Source organism: Lissotriton vulgaris, chromosome 3_1, assembly GCF_964263255.1.
Source record: "Lissotriton vulgaris chromosome 3_1, aLisVul1.2, whole genome shotgun sequence".
Classification (NCBI taxonomy): domain Eukaryota; kingdom Metazoa; phylum Chordata; class Amphibia; order Caudata; family Salamandridae; genus Lissotriton; species Lissotriton vulgaris.
The window spans coordinates 1,038,340,614-1,038,354,058 of NC_141689.1; the positions used below are offsets into that span (position 1 = coordinate 1,038,340,614).

The following is a 13,445-nucleotide window of genomic DNA, read 5'->3' on the forward strand; positions in this document are numbered from 1 at the left end:
GCAGAGTACCTGCTTGTTTCTGAGAAGTGCAGGCACTTTCCCTCTCAAAGTAAACAAGCATTTGCAATGCAATAGTTCTCGCATTTGTGAGAGTTTGAGCTATTGACATTGCAAATGGCAATGCCTTTATTTATGTGTTTTGATAACCTGCAAGCGTAAGTAAGGAATTTAAGTACAAATTGCATGTTTACACACCGCTTGCAGGTTTTCAAAACACATAAATAAAAGCCATTATCATTTACAATGCCAATAAGTAATACTATTGAAAATGCAAGCCAGAGCTATTGGCTTTGCCAATGTGTGTAAGCTATGTTCTAGAGCAGGGTAAGCATACAACTGACTAATTTGGGAGTTGAGGGGTGGTTACACTCTGATAATTTACAGTCCCAAAGAAAATAAATCACTGACGTAGTTAAAATAATTTCTAGTGATTTAGCTTACTTCATGCATTCCATCCTTTACTTTTCGTCTTGCCTAATCATGAGTGACACCAAATAAAATACTTATTGTAGCGACAACCACTGGAATTCACAGTCTAAACAAGAGTTTGAGCTATTGGCATTGTAAATGACAATGCCTTTTATTTATGTTTTTGTTTTTAGAACATAAATAAAAAGCATTGTCATTTAAAATGCCAATAGCTTAAACTCTCACAAGTGCGAGACCTATTGCATCCCAAATGCTTGTTGAAAAGTGTGTGTGTTGGTGGTGGGAGGGTTGCAAGCAGAAAGTAGCAAAAGGAACACAGACGGGGAGGGAAACTGAGGGTGCAGGTGTGGGGAAGCAAAAATGATGGCACGGTGGGGCTAGAGGCACTGAGGGTCTAGGGAAGCAAACGATAGACAGAGCAATGTGGCGGGCGGGGGAGACAAGCAAATGAGTGAGAGCAAAGTTAATCTGGGGTGAAAGCACAACGTTTACAGGTAATCTGAGCCAAGGAGCAAAGCACAAAAGCTGCCACTTTGGAACTGGAGAACTGCTTAGTAAAGCGCTCAAATGCCTTCCGGTCGGGTTTGCACTTGCTGTTGCAGGAGAGTGTGTCCAAAGAGACATATGCGGCCAAAGAGTTTCTTTATTTTCTCCAGTATTAGGGGTGTCTTTCATAGATTCACATGCTTGAATATTCCCAGCCGTCGAAGTGGGAGTCCCACGGTACATAGAATAGCAGTAATATATGCATATATACATGAAAGTTACCATAATTACTTATATATACATACATACAATGCAGTAAAATATCTAAAGTTTAAAAGTACCATAGAACAGAATAGGCCCAAAGAAAGCCTAAGGGAGAACTCACTTTAGTAACATATCAGTGTCATTATGTATTTGTCCACATTCTAGCCAATCAGGCTGTAGCTCTCTCTAGAACCTTCTCCTCAGAAGCCTAAGTCCTCAGATTTTCTATCGCACTTCGTGTGAAAGGAGTCTCCCTGAGCTCTTCTCAGTTTTTTTCTTCTTACATAGCTGTTTTTCTCCTCAGATGTCTTCCTCAAGGAAATCTTTGTTCAAACCATGTCCATCATGTGGAAAATTGCGTCTCTTTCATGAAGATCCTCACAGTAAATGTATTTACTGTCTCTACCCGGACCATGAAGTGAAGAACTGTAAGTACTGCCGTACTTTTCCACCTAAAACTTTAAGGGACAGAGAGGCCCGTCTCCTTCTGTGGCTACAGAAGTTGAAGACAACTGACACTGTGGTCTCGGAGGTTGAGAGTGTCTCCTCTTTCCAGTCAAAGACCTCTCAGAAGCGTGGGTCAGAGACGGAGATGCCTTCTCCTTTTCTTAAGAAAAGTAGACTTGTGGAAATCTCTAAGGATGTCTCCCCACAGGATTTACCTCCAATTCCGCCTACGGGACCTGGTTCTCTGGCGTCACTGTCCAAAGCCATGCCATCATCCTCAAAAACGGGCACTGGCTCGTCGACGGGCTCGTCGACGCGTCCGTCAATGACATCGACTACGACGAAATCCGTGGATGCTGTCTCCACGTCGACGACGACATGTTCAATGTCTTCGAGAACTACGTCGACGACGTCCACCTCGTCGACAACGACCCATGAGGTGAGACCCATTACCTCTATCTTAAAGATCTCGTTGACAACTGTCAAATCAACAATGTCGACGAAGAAGCCACAGTCGACGCGTCATTCGTCGACGCGCTCCTCGTCGTCGACCAAGATTACAGCATCGTCGACGGGCCGCCGTCCGTCGACGGGACCCTCATCGTCGACGACAACTTCATCGTCGACGGTGGCCACCCCGTCGACGGCTCAACCTTCGTCGACGGGACCATCTACGTCTACGAGCAAGGCTCTACCCTCGTCGACGACATCGTCGACGGCGAAAAAATCTTCGTCGACGATTACGGATTCATTGTCCGTGGACACGGCACAGACGCCTCAACCTGCTTTTGGATCTTTCACCACCACGTCCACGGGCTCGTAGACGATGCGCCATCCTTTATCCACGGCTACCACCTTCACAGTGGTCACTGCTTTCACGCTTAAAAGGGTGCCTCTTATACAGTTGAGTCCTATTAAGAGTGGTTCTACTCTTCCTGTTAAATTGTTTCAGTCTGCGGAGGAGGACTCCAATGATGATTCAGAGGTGGAGAATGTCTTTGGACAAGCGTCTAGCCCTTCCGAGCTACACATCAAGTGCCAAGATTATGATGAAGAGGAGGAAGAGACCGTCGAAGTTGGGGCAGATCTATTTCCTGTAGAAAATTCATAGACACCTATGGCGGAACAGACAACACAGATACCACTGTCTTTGGTAATGATTCTGCAGCACATGCTGGACGATTATAATCGCAGATTCCCACCGTCTAGGCCTGTTTTTCCAGTGCCGCAACCTCCTCCACAGCCTCAAATTCCTGCACCAGTTCCACCCAGGTCACCAGTGTGTACCCAGCAGGATACGGATAATGAGGATCAAGACCCTCACAACACAAATCAGAATGATGATGATGATGACGGTCTTCAAGAGTGGGACGATTACAGGGCTCAAACACCTTCAACCCCACCAACGTCACCATTAGCTTCGCCTCCTGTAGATATTAGCAGTTTTCATAACTTAATGGTCCGCGCTGCTAAGAGGTTTCACCTCACTTTAGAAGTCCAACAGACTGATTGTTTTCTTTACGATTTCAAAGACTTACCTCAAAGGCAAGCTCACACTATTCCGATAATCGACCATATCTGGGAGGAAGGTCTCAAATTAATGGAGCAACCAAATTTGATCCCAGCTGTCTTACCAAGGCTTGATAAAAAGTATAAGGCGCCAGCAAATTCTCCGGTATGCCTAGTGTCACAGCCTAAGGCGAATTCCGTCATTACTCAGGCAGCTCAAAAAAGGTCCCGCAATCCTGCCACACCTCTCACATCTCCCCCTGATCAGGAAGGCCGCAAGCTGGACTCCATAGGGAAAAAGTTTACCACCATGGCAGCCACGACTGTAAGGGCTGCTAATTCTTTGGCTATTCTCGGGTGGTATGACCGCCAAATATGGTCCAAAATTGCAGCATTAATTCCACAATTACCGGATGCCATCCGTGCGGAAGCACTAGCCATCTTTCAAGAAGGAGAAAAGATCTCTTCAGAGATCATTGACTGTGCCCTTGATATCTCCTCTACGGGGTTCAGGCAATTGGCTGGGGCTGCTGTTTTGAGGCGTCAAGGCTGGTTAAAATCAACAGCATTTCGCCTGGAGGTTCAGGCTAGAGTACTCGATCTACCATATGACAGTGACTCGCTCTTCGGCAAACATGTCGACGATGTCCTCGAATCAATAAAAAAGGATACAGATACGGCCAAGGCTTTAGCAACCCTCCAGTATAGAAAACGGACATTTCGAGGAACACGTGGTAGAGGCGGCAATTCTTCCACTTTTCGTGGATCACATCAATATCGCTCTTACAGTGAAAACCGTCAAAGGAATACTTACCAGTCCCAAAATCGACAGACCTCCTCCTGGCCATACCAGAGGAAAACCACATACAGAGGTGGTTCAAATGCAAAGAAACAGTGACAGTCCCAGCGTCAACCTTCCACCGACTGTAAAAATTGGAGGACGAATCTCCAATTACATCTTGAATTGGTCCAACATCACCTCCGATCAATGAGTCCTAGATGTGATTTCAAAAGGACATACCCTGGAATTTAGAAAATTTCCTCCCAATCGCCCTCCTACTGGTCCGCCCCCTCCCCATTTCAAGGAACTATTGGCTCAAGTCACATTAATGATCAGAAAAGGTGCTATCGAGGTGGTACCGCAAGGCCAGCAAGGCAAACGGTTTTACTCCCGCTTCTTTTTAGTCAAGAAAAAGTCGGGAGAGTGACGCCCCATTTTGGACTTACAGGCCCTGAACAAATTCATCACATCAAAAACATTTCAAATGTTGACCTTGCTTCAAATTTTTAATTATCTCAATCCCAGAGAGTTCTTCTCCACGATCGACCTCCAGGACGCATACTTTCACGTGCCGATTCACCCCAGGCACAGAAAGTATCTCAGTTTTACAGTTGGACGCCTACACTTTCAATTCAGAGTACTGCCGTTTGGCCTACGCTCAGCAACAAGGGTCTTTACCAAGATCATGGCTCCGGTAGCTGCGTTTCTGCGCCTACAAAGCATTCAATTTTATCCATACCTGGACGACTGTCTTATAAAGGTCCCAAACCTCCAGCTGGAAAATCAGCAAACTCAGGTTTGCATCTCTCTCTTTCAAAACTTGGGCCTTTCCATAAATTGCCAGAAGTCACACTTTTGCCCATCTCAGCGGTGAGATTTTCTAGGAGCCTCACTAGATTCTCGACTGGCAAAGGTTTTCGTCTCCCAGGAAAGACAGGACCGCATGCTCAAGATGGTACGATTTCTGCAGTCAAAGCTGTACGTTTCATTCCGGATGTTGAAATCATTCCTGGGCATGGCTTCCTCGTGCATACAGTTGATCCCCTACTGCAGGCTACATATGAGGGTTGTTCAAAAGGAACTAGACAAGCAGTTGAAGCAGATTTCAGGGTCGTTCAACGACAGGATCCTTCTTACGCCCCGCATTCAGGGGGCACTGGAATGGTGGTCTCACCCTCCGAACATATCCATGGGTCGGCCTTTTCAAGACGCAATTCCGACTCTGACTCTTACAACCGATGCGTCCCTAGAGGGTTGGGGAGCGCACATCGAAGGAATGTCGGTAAAAAGTCGGGGGAGAAGTGTGGCTCACTGGTTAGAGCAGGCAGACCCTGAAGCAGAGGTCAGACCCAGGACCAGGGTTCAATTCCCGACGCGGCAGGGTCTTGAGCTCAAATGTCCATGGACTCGATAATTCTCTCTTCGGTGCCTGACCTAATCATGGGTTCACACTCTGCAACTCTGGGCATTAAGCTTGCTTAATCTCCACAATGGCCACCCGCGGCGGGATGCCTGGCTTTCACCATGGGGATGCCCTGTAGGGGCTATCTCACAGGGAAAAGCCAGGACGGGTTCCCAAGGCAAGCGCGGAGATACCCCTTCGGGGGTCGATTCTGGCGCTATATAAGAAACATAATAATAATAAAGGGAAGTGGACTGCAATCCAGCGCACTTGGCATATAAACTGCCTAGAGCTTCTTGCGATCTTCCTTGCCCTGAGATCTTTCCAGAGGATAGTGCAGGGCCAATCTCTGCTGGTGAGAACAGACAACACTACCAGCATGCACTACCTAAACAAACAGGGCGGCACGAGGTCCCTACTGCTTTCCCGACAAGCACAGGAGATATGGGACTGGGCGATTCATCATCAAGTTCATCTTACAGCCATCCATGTGCCAGGTGTTTCCAATGCTCTGGAGGACTCACTTAGCAGATCTCTCTTGGACAATCATGAGTGGGAACTCAACCAACCAACTCTCGAGTTCATTTCCCATCAGTGGGGCCAGCCGCAGATGGATCTCTTCGCGACTACCGCAAACAGGAAATGCCAACGCTTTGCAAGTCGTCATCCCCACAGAGAGTCGAGCGGAAATGCATTTCCGATCAACTGGTCGAACAAATTCATCTACGCTTTCCCTCCACTTCCTCTGATTTCGTGCCTGTTGCACAGGATAAGGCTTCAACCCTGTCATGTCATCCTGATCGCACCCAAGTGGCCGCAGCGCCCATGGTTTTCGGACCTTCTCTTGTTTTCCCAGAACGAACCAATATCGCTTCATCCTCTGCCTCACCTCCTCACGATGAAGCAAGGGCAGATTTGCCACCCAGATCCGGCATATCTCCAGCTCCATGCCTGGAACCTGAACACAATGAATTTGCACGTCTAACCATCGACGCAGATTGCAGAGAAGTGTTGGCCCACGCTCGCGCTCCATCCACCATTAAAACCCATCAGCTGAAGTGGAAGCGTTTCTGTGTCTGGTGCCACACCAAGGCTTTGGATCCAATGACCGCCAAACCGGAACAGACCCTGCCTTTTTTCCGATCCCTTGCAAAGTCAGGACTTTCTCACTCCACTCTTAAGGTGTTTCTGGCAGCACTTTCCCGCTTCCGTCATGATGGCTCCACATCACTGTATTCCTCTAGAGTCATCCAACAGTTTTTCAAAGGCCTCTTCCGGATGTTTCCACCCATTCGTCACCCTCCACCTGCTTGGCGCCTAAATCTGGTTTTGTCTCAACTCCTCCTACCTCCTTTCGAGCCCATCCACTCAGCAGGCTTAAAATTCCTCACGTGGAAAGTTGCTCTGCTGTTCGCCTTGACATCATCTACGCGTGTTAGTGACATCCAGGCATTCACAATTCAGCCTCCTTTTCTCCAGTTCTCCAATGAGGCTGTTACGCTACGTACGAATCCAAGATTTATCCCGAAAGTTCCAAGTGATTTCCATCTCAATGAACCTGTAATTCTAAAGACTTTCTTTCCTGATCCACGAACTTCTGCTGAACGTTCATTGCATTCATTGGATGTGAAACGCTGTCTCAAGTTTTACATTCAGCGTACTACACCATTCAGGAAATCAGACCAACTATTCGTGGCCTATGGCCCGATCTGCAAAGGACAACCCGTTACCAAGCAGACTATTACTAGGTGGATTTCTTCTACCATTACTTTTTGTCATCAACGGGCTGGCAAGCCCCTTCCTGCTCCAGTATGAGCTCATTCAACTAGAGCTGTGTCAACTTCTACTGCCCTCTTTGCGGGGGTACATCTATGGCACATTTGCAGAGCCGCTACGTTGTCGAGCAGCCATACTTTTACGAAGCACTATTGTCTGCAATCAACAGACGCCGCAGATGCAGCGGTGGGACAAGCGGTGCTGCAGAATCTTTTCCAATAAAGGGGAGCCTCTGTTGCTACCCGCCTCTAGTCATAAAGGTATTTTCTCTTAAATTTTGATATACTACATATTAAATGATATGTTCTTGTTTGCTTGGAGTTTTATGTTACCTTTATGACTTATATGATTATTTACTGCTTTCTACTCTTATTCAAGCATGTGAATCTATGAAAGACACCCCTAATACTGGAGAAGAACATAAGTTACTTACCTGTAAACTGTGGTTCTCCAGTACTGGTGTCTTTCATAGATTCACATGCGACCCTCCCTTCCTCCCCTCAGAGGCTCCTTTCTCCCCAGGCACTTTTGGTTACTTTGTGCTACGAAAATCTGAGGACTTGGGCTTCTGAGGAGAAGGTTCTAGAGGGAGCTACAGCCTGATTGGCTAGAATGTGGACCAATACATAATGACACTGATATGTTACTAAAGTGAGTTCTCCCTTAGGCTTTCTTTGGGCCTATTCTGTTCTATGGTACTTTTAAACTTTAGAAATTTTACTGCATTATATGTATGTATATATGTAATTATGGTAATTTTCATGTATATATGCATATATTACTGCTATTCTATGTACCGTGGGACTCCCACTTCGACGACGGGGAATATTCAAGCAGGTGAATCTATGAAAGACACCAATACTGGAGAACCACAGTTTACAGGTAAGTAACTTATGTTCTTTTTAATCCATTTCACAGAGGAACACATTGAGAAAAGATGGTAAGAGCCTTTTGTTGAAGTCATGGTTTTAGCAAATGAGAGGAGGAGTAAACCTAAACGATATTCATGTTTAACATAGATTTTCCTTTAGAAAATAAACACGCTAGATCGAGTTGAATTCACATCATGCACCTTTGACCTCCCTAAAGGCATCGCTGAGTTACCCCTTCTGTCACCCATGGCACCTGAAGAGCTCCTCATTTGGTACGAGTTAAACAAGCCGGTGGTCATAACTGCGCATGAGAGACCCTCCTGCCGTAAGAGAAACTTATTAAAGAAAATGACAGACTAAACATGATCTACAGAGTGAAAGTGTTATGTCGTTTTAAAAATCCTTTTTACACACTTTGACAGTATCTGGTCGTAGGTTTGACTTTCTTAGTATCAGTTTAATACCCAGGTGAAGCAATAAAGAACTGAAAGATGACCATTCAACCTTTGCAAAGGGCCTTTCACTACAGGGCAACGCGTGTCGCCGCATTTTTGGCAACTTTTGATCCGTTTGAGCTAGAAACAATTTTTTTTGTTAATCTGCAGATTATGCAGCAGATGATCGATTATGGGGAAAATGCAGCCAATCGATAATTATCCAGAAAATACAGCAGCTGCAAGCACATACTTCCACTGGCCCTGACTGTAATACTGTTAAGGAATATGTGATGTTACAACGCGATCAATATGATCGCGGTATGTAACATCGCAGTTTTTCCAACGCAAGTCGTTACAACGACTTGCGCTGGAGGGCGCTGGACTTAGGAGTAGTAAGATGTTCTATTCCAACACCAGTCTACGCACAGTAGGGAAGGTGTTGGAATAGTAAATCTTACTATTCCTTAGGTTATAGCGCCCTCCAGTGCAAGTCAATGTAAAGCCTGCGTTGTAATGGCAGCGGTCTAAATGCATTGCGGTGTAATCACCGCGATGTAAGGGATGTTTGCCCTGTTAAGTGAATTACTGTCTCCTATCACTTCTTGATTTGAGTTGTAGAATTATAAATTGTAAACGGGGAAATGGGAGTATTGGGTTTCTCCATTGATGGATATTTGCTGCAGGCCAATGCTGCCTGTGGATACTTCTGTAATGTTGTCCACTTCTGCAGGTCTGCACAAACCTTTATTACACATTTTTTGACTAAACCACCTGTTTTAGGAGACGGGTGACAAGAGCTAATCCTTGTAAAATCTTGCCTTACCGTGTACTTTTCTCAACTTGCATAAGGGACCTAATTTTAAGTTGCGCAGTACTAATGGGGTGGAAACTTTGCACCTGTACACACTGGTACCGTGCAGTAACACCCTTGCACTATGGTAGATGGGGCCTGTGGGGGATAGCAAAAGGTGTGGGGTTGGGTGTTATAGGTAGGTGGAGGCAGCGTCGGATTGGTAACGCGGGCATTCGGGCAATGCCCGAGGGGCCGGTGTCCGAGTTCTGCTGTGGGCTGCTTTTTTGAACAGTCTGGGGGGCCATTTGCGCACTGTCTCTATTGTTCGAATACAGCCAGCAGCCCAGTAGGTGTCTGAGTGTCCTTTTTAGAGGCAGATGGGCGCTCATTACCTCCGTTTAGCAACGGGCAGAGGTGTCACTCCCTGTGTCTCGCTGGCCGGCCCATTAATGTGTGCACATACTCAGTGGGGGGTGGGGGCCTGAGTAGAAGTGGCCTTACTTGTTTCACTGCTGTAAACTAACACATGCATTTTTTTACCCCCCTAAAGTTTTTTTTATAGGATTATGCCAAGCAGTGATTTGAGAAGTGATTATGCAAATATGGGCCGATTTTCCTGGGTGGAGGCTGATGGTTGGCAAGGGAAACAAAATGAGGGGCAGGGTTTGGGGGACAGGACGATGGCTGCACTTCTGATTTAATTTTTGGTACTTTCCAGCCTCTAAAATCAGCTCAGGTGCTCCTGCATTAAACAAATCAGGGCCACTCATGATCAAGGTGAGCAGAAATACCACTCCATCTGAATATTACTCAGACACACAGTAGTTAACTTCATTCGTTTGCATAAAATTGTCTGACATGTGTCTCCTTTGTGTGTCTACAACGGACAGAAACACACCTGGAAGACAATTCACTGCCTGCTTCTCAGCTTGTCAGCTCCTAGGCCTACTAATTAAAAAAGGCTGCAGGGAGCACGTGATTTACCACCCAGGCCTGCAACCACTTGGCACGTGGAATGGAATACTCATTTTTAGGTCGAGCCTAGAGCAGCGCGCATGCACTGATCTGTGGGTGGCTTCTTGTAGGCACTCCCAACTTCCTTGCAAGTTTTCCGTGTGGATTTGTTTACACCCACACATTCAATTGGTCATTGCATCTGGCTTTCACAAAGGAAAGCACGCAAATGGCCAAAGGCGTGGTATGTCCCGTCTTTTCTTCAAATGTTTACTTGCCTCGCTGTATCTCGGGAGCAAGCGGAGTGAGTAGCGGCATTCCAGGCTGCATTCCAGGATCACGTTACAGTTCTCCAGCGTGAGCACTTTCACTTTCGGTTCCGTGCGTTTACGATTTCCAGCAGGCCGACACAGCACACTTCCCCCACTTGCAAAAACAGTAAACTTATCCTCCTTCCTGTCATCCTCATCCGCCTTATACTTGCTCTCTCATTCTCCTTCACATGAAATGCTGACAACCCTTAAGCAAATCGCCAGTGACAGACTATCCTGGGCCTGCCTCATTTGTTCACATTTGTAATTCTGCCCGGCTTCGGTTAAATCTCAATGGGCACGCTCTATGCAGAAACCTGCCCGAGCTTCTGTAGCAGTGCCAGTAGCACTCCTAGCCGCTTTCTAGCATCATCAGATGACCAGCGGCTGGAGTCCATAAGGAACGAGGTGGTAGCGGAGCTGTCTCCCATTTAGTGTAAACCTTCCTAAGGGAATATACCCCTGCTCCACACCAAATCAAAGTGGCCCTGCACACATATCCGCTTGGAGGCGAAAACAGAAAGTGAAGAAGATCAGTGCAAACTGGCACTGCTCCTGCAGCAAACTCCATTTTAACACTCCGGCAATAACTCTTTTGTAAAAGATTCCATGCGGTATAATGAAGGCATGCATTGCACTCAGAGACAGAACATACTTGTGCCTAAAAGGTGCCCTTATGTCAGTCACTCCTTTATAAACCCGCGGGCATCATGAACTTTCTAAAGTGGCAATATGCAGCATACAATCAATGGATACTTATAAAAATAGTATTGGGAGAACCAACGTTTATTTGAAAAAATACTAAAAAGAAATAGGTTAGGGGCATTTGATTAAAGATTTTTTAAAACTCCATTTGTAGTTTCACAATTCTGTAAATGATAATGCCAGAATTACTACGCCATGAATATGTTTCAGGGAGTGGCGGCAAGAAAAGAAATTGTATCCTAATTTCTATTCGCCTCAGTGAATATGTTCCAGGCTGGCCTGGGATTATAGAAATAACCTGGTTAGATACAATGACTGTGAAACTGCCTTTTATAGAAAGAACACTTGTAAAAAGATGGGTGAATGGTGAATTCTAGGTACAGTAAGACTTGCATTGCTCCAACAGAAGTAGGTTGCTGCTAGGCGAGGAAGAGAAAAAGAAGATCCGCTGGAAATGCCTACACACTTACATACAAGAAAGCTAATCAACTGTTATATGACTGGAGGCTGCTAGACAGTGTCATGTCATAGCTGTAAATTTAACCGACAGATTTGGAAAAGTTTGATTTGGCTGACTGCATGTTTTGCTGTCCTTTATATTTAAGCACATGTAAAATGGCCGCTTCCAAATACACTCCACATAATACCACTCACTGCCACATAATTATATGCTAAATAATTACACTGCACTTAATGCAACATACACACCAAATAATACCACTCAGTGCCACGTAATTACACGCCACATAAGTACACTCTACTGAATGCAATATACACTCCACATCATACCACACAGTGCCACATAATTACACGCCACATATTTACACTCTACTCAAAGCAACATAAATACACTGCACATAATACCACTGTGCCACATAATTACACACCACATAATTACACTCGACTCGATGCAAAATACATACGCTCCACATAATACCACTCAGTACCACATAATTAGACATCACATAATTTCACTCTATTCAATGCAACATAAATACACTCAAAAAATGGTGCCACATAATTACACGCCACATAATTACACTCTGCTCAATGCAATATAAATACACTCCACATAATACCAGTTAGTGTGACATAGTTACACGCCACATAAAAATACACTCTACTCAATGCAACATAAATACACCCCACATACCACACAGTACCACATAATTACAAGCCACATAATTACACTCTACTCAATGCAACATAAATACACTCCATATAATACCACTCAGTGCCACACAATTACACACCACATAGTTACACTCTACTCAATGCAACATAAATGCACTCAACATAATACCACTCAGTACCACATAATTACAAGCCACATATTTACACTCGACTCAATGCAACATAAATACACTGAAAATATTACCACTCAGTGCCACATAATAACACACCACATAATTACACGGCACATAATAACACTCTATTCAATGCAACATAAATACACTCCACATAATAACACTATGCCACATAATTACACACCACATAATTACTCTACTCAATACAGCATAAATACACTCCACATAATATCACTCAGTGTGATAGTTACATGCCACATAATTGCATTCTACTCATTGCAACATAAATACACCCCACATACCACTCAGTACCAAATCATTACAAGCTATATAATTAAACTCTAATCAATGCAACATAAGTACACTGCACATAATACCACTCAGTGCCACATAATTACACACCACATAATTACACGCCACATATTTACACTCTACTCAATGCAACATAAATACACTCCATATAATACCACTCAGTGCCACACAATTACACACCACATAGTTACACTCTACTCAATGCAACATAAATGCACTCAACATAATACCTCTCAGTACCACATAATTACTAGCCACATATTTACACTCGACTCAATGCAACATAAATACACTGAAAATATTACCACTCAGTGCCACATAATTACACACCACATAATTACACCGCACATAATAACACCCTATTCAATGCAACATAAATACACTCCACATAATAACACTATGCCACATAATTACACACCACATAATTACTCTACTTAATACAACATAAATAAACTCCACATAATACCACTCAGTGTGACATAGTTACATGCCACATAATTACACTATACTCATTGCAACATATATACACCCCACATACCACTCAGTACCACATCATTACAAGCCATATAATTACACTCTACTCAATGCAACATAAATACACTCAACATAATACCACTCAGTACCACATAATTACACACTACATGTTTACACTCTACTCAA

The 13,445-nt window shown here is 44.6% G+C and overlaps 1 protein-coding gene across 1 annotated transcript in view; it reads left to right on the top strand.

The window, feature by feature from the left end:
* The window catches only part of PRSS12 (serine protease 12), a 585,240-nt gene that overhangs the window by 154,976 nt on the left and 416,819 nt on the right, over positions 1 to 13,445 (top strand). The gene's annotated exons all lie outside the window — the stretch shown is intronic.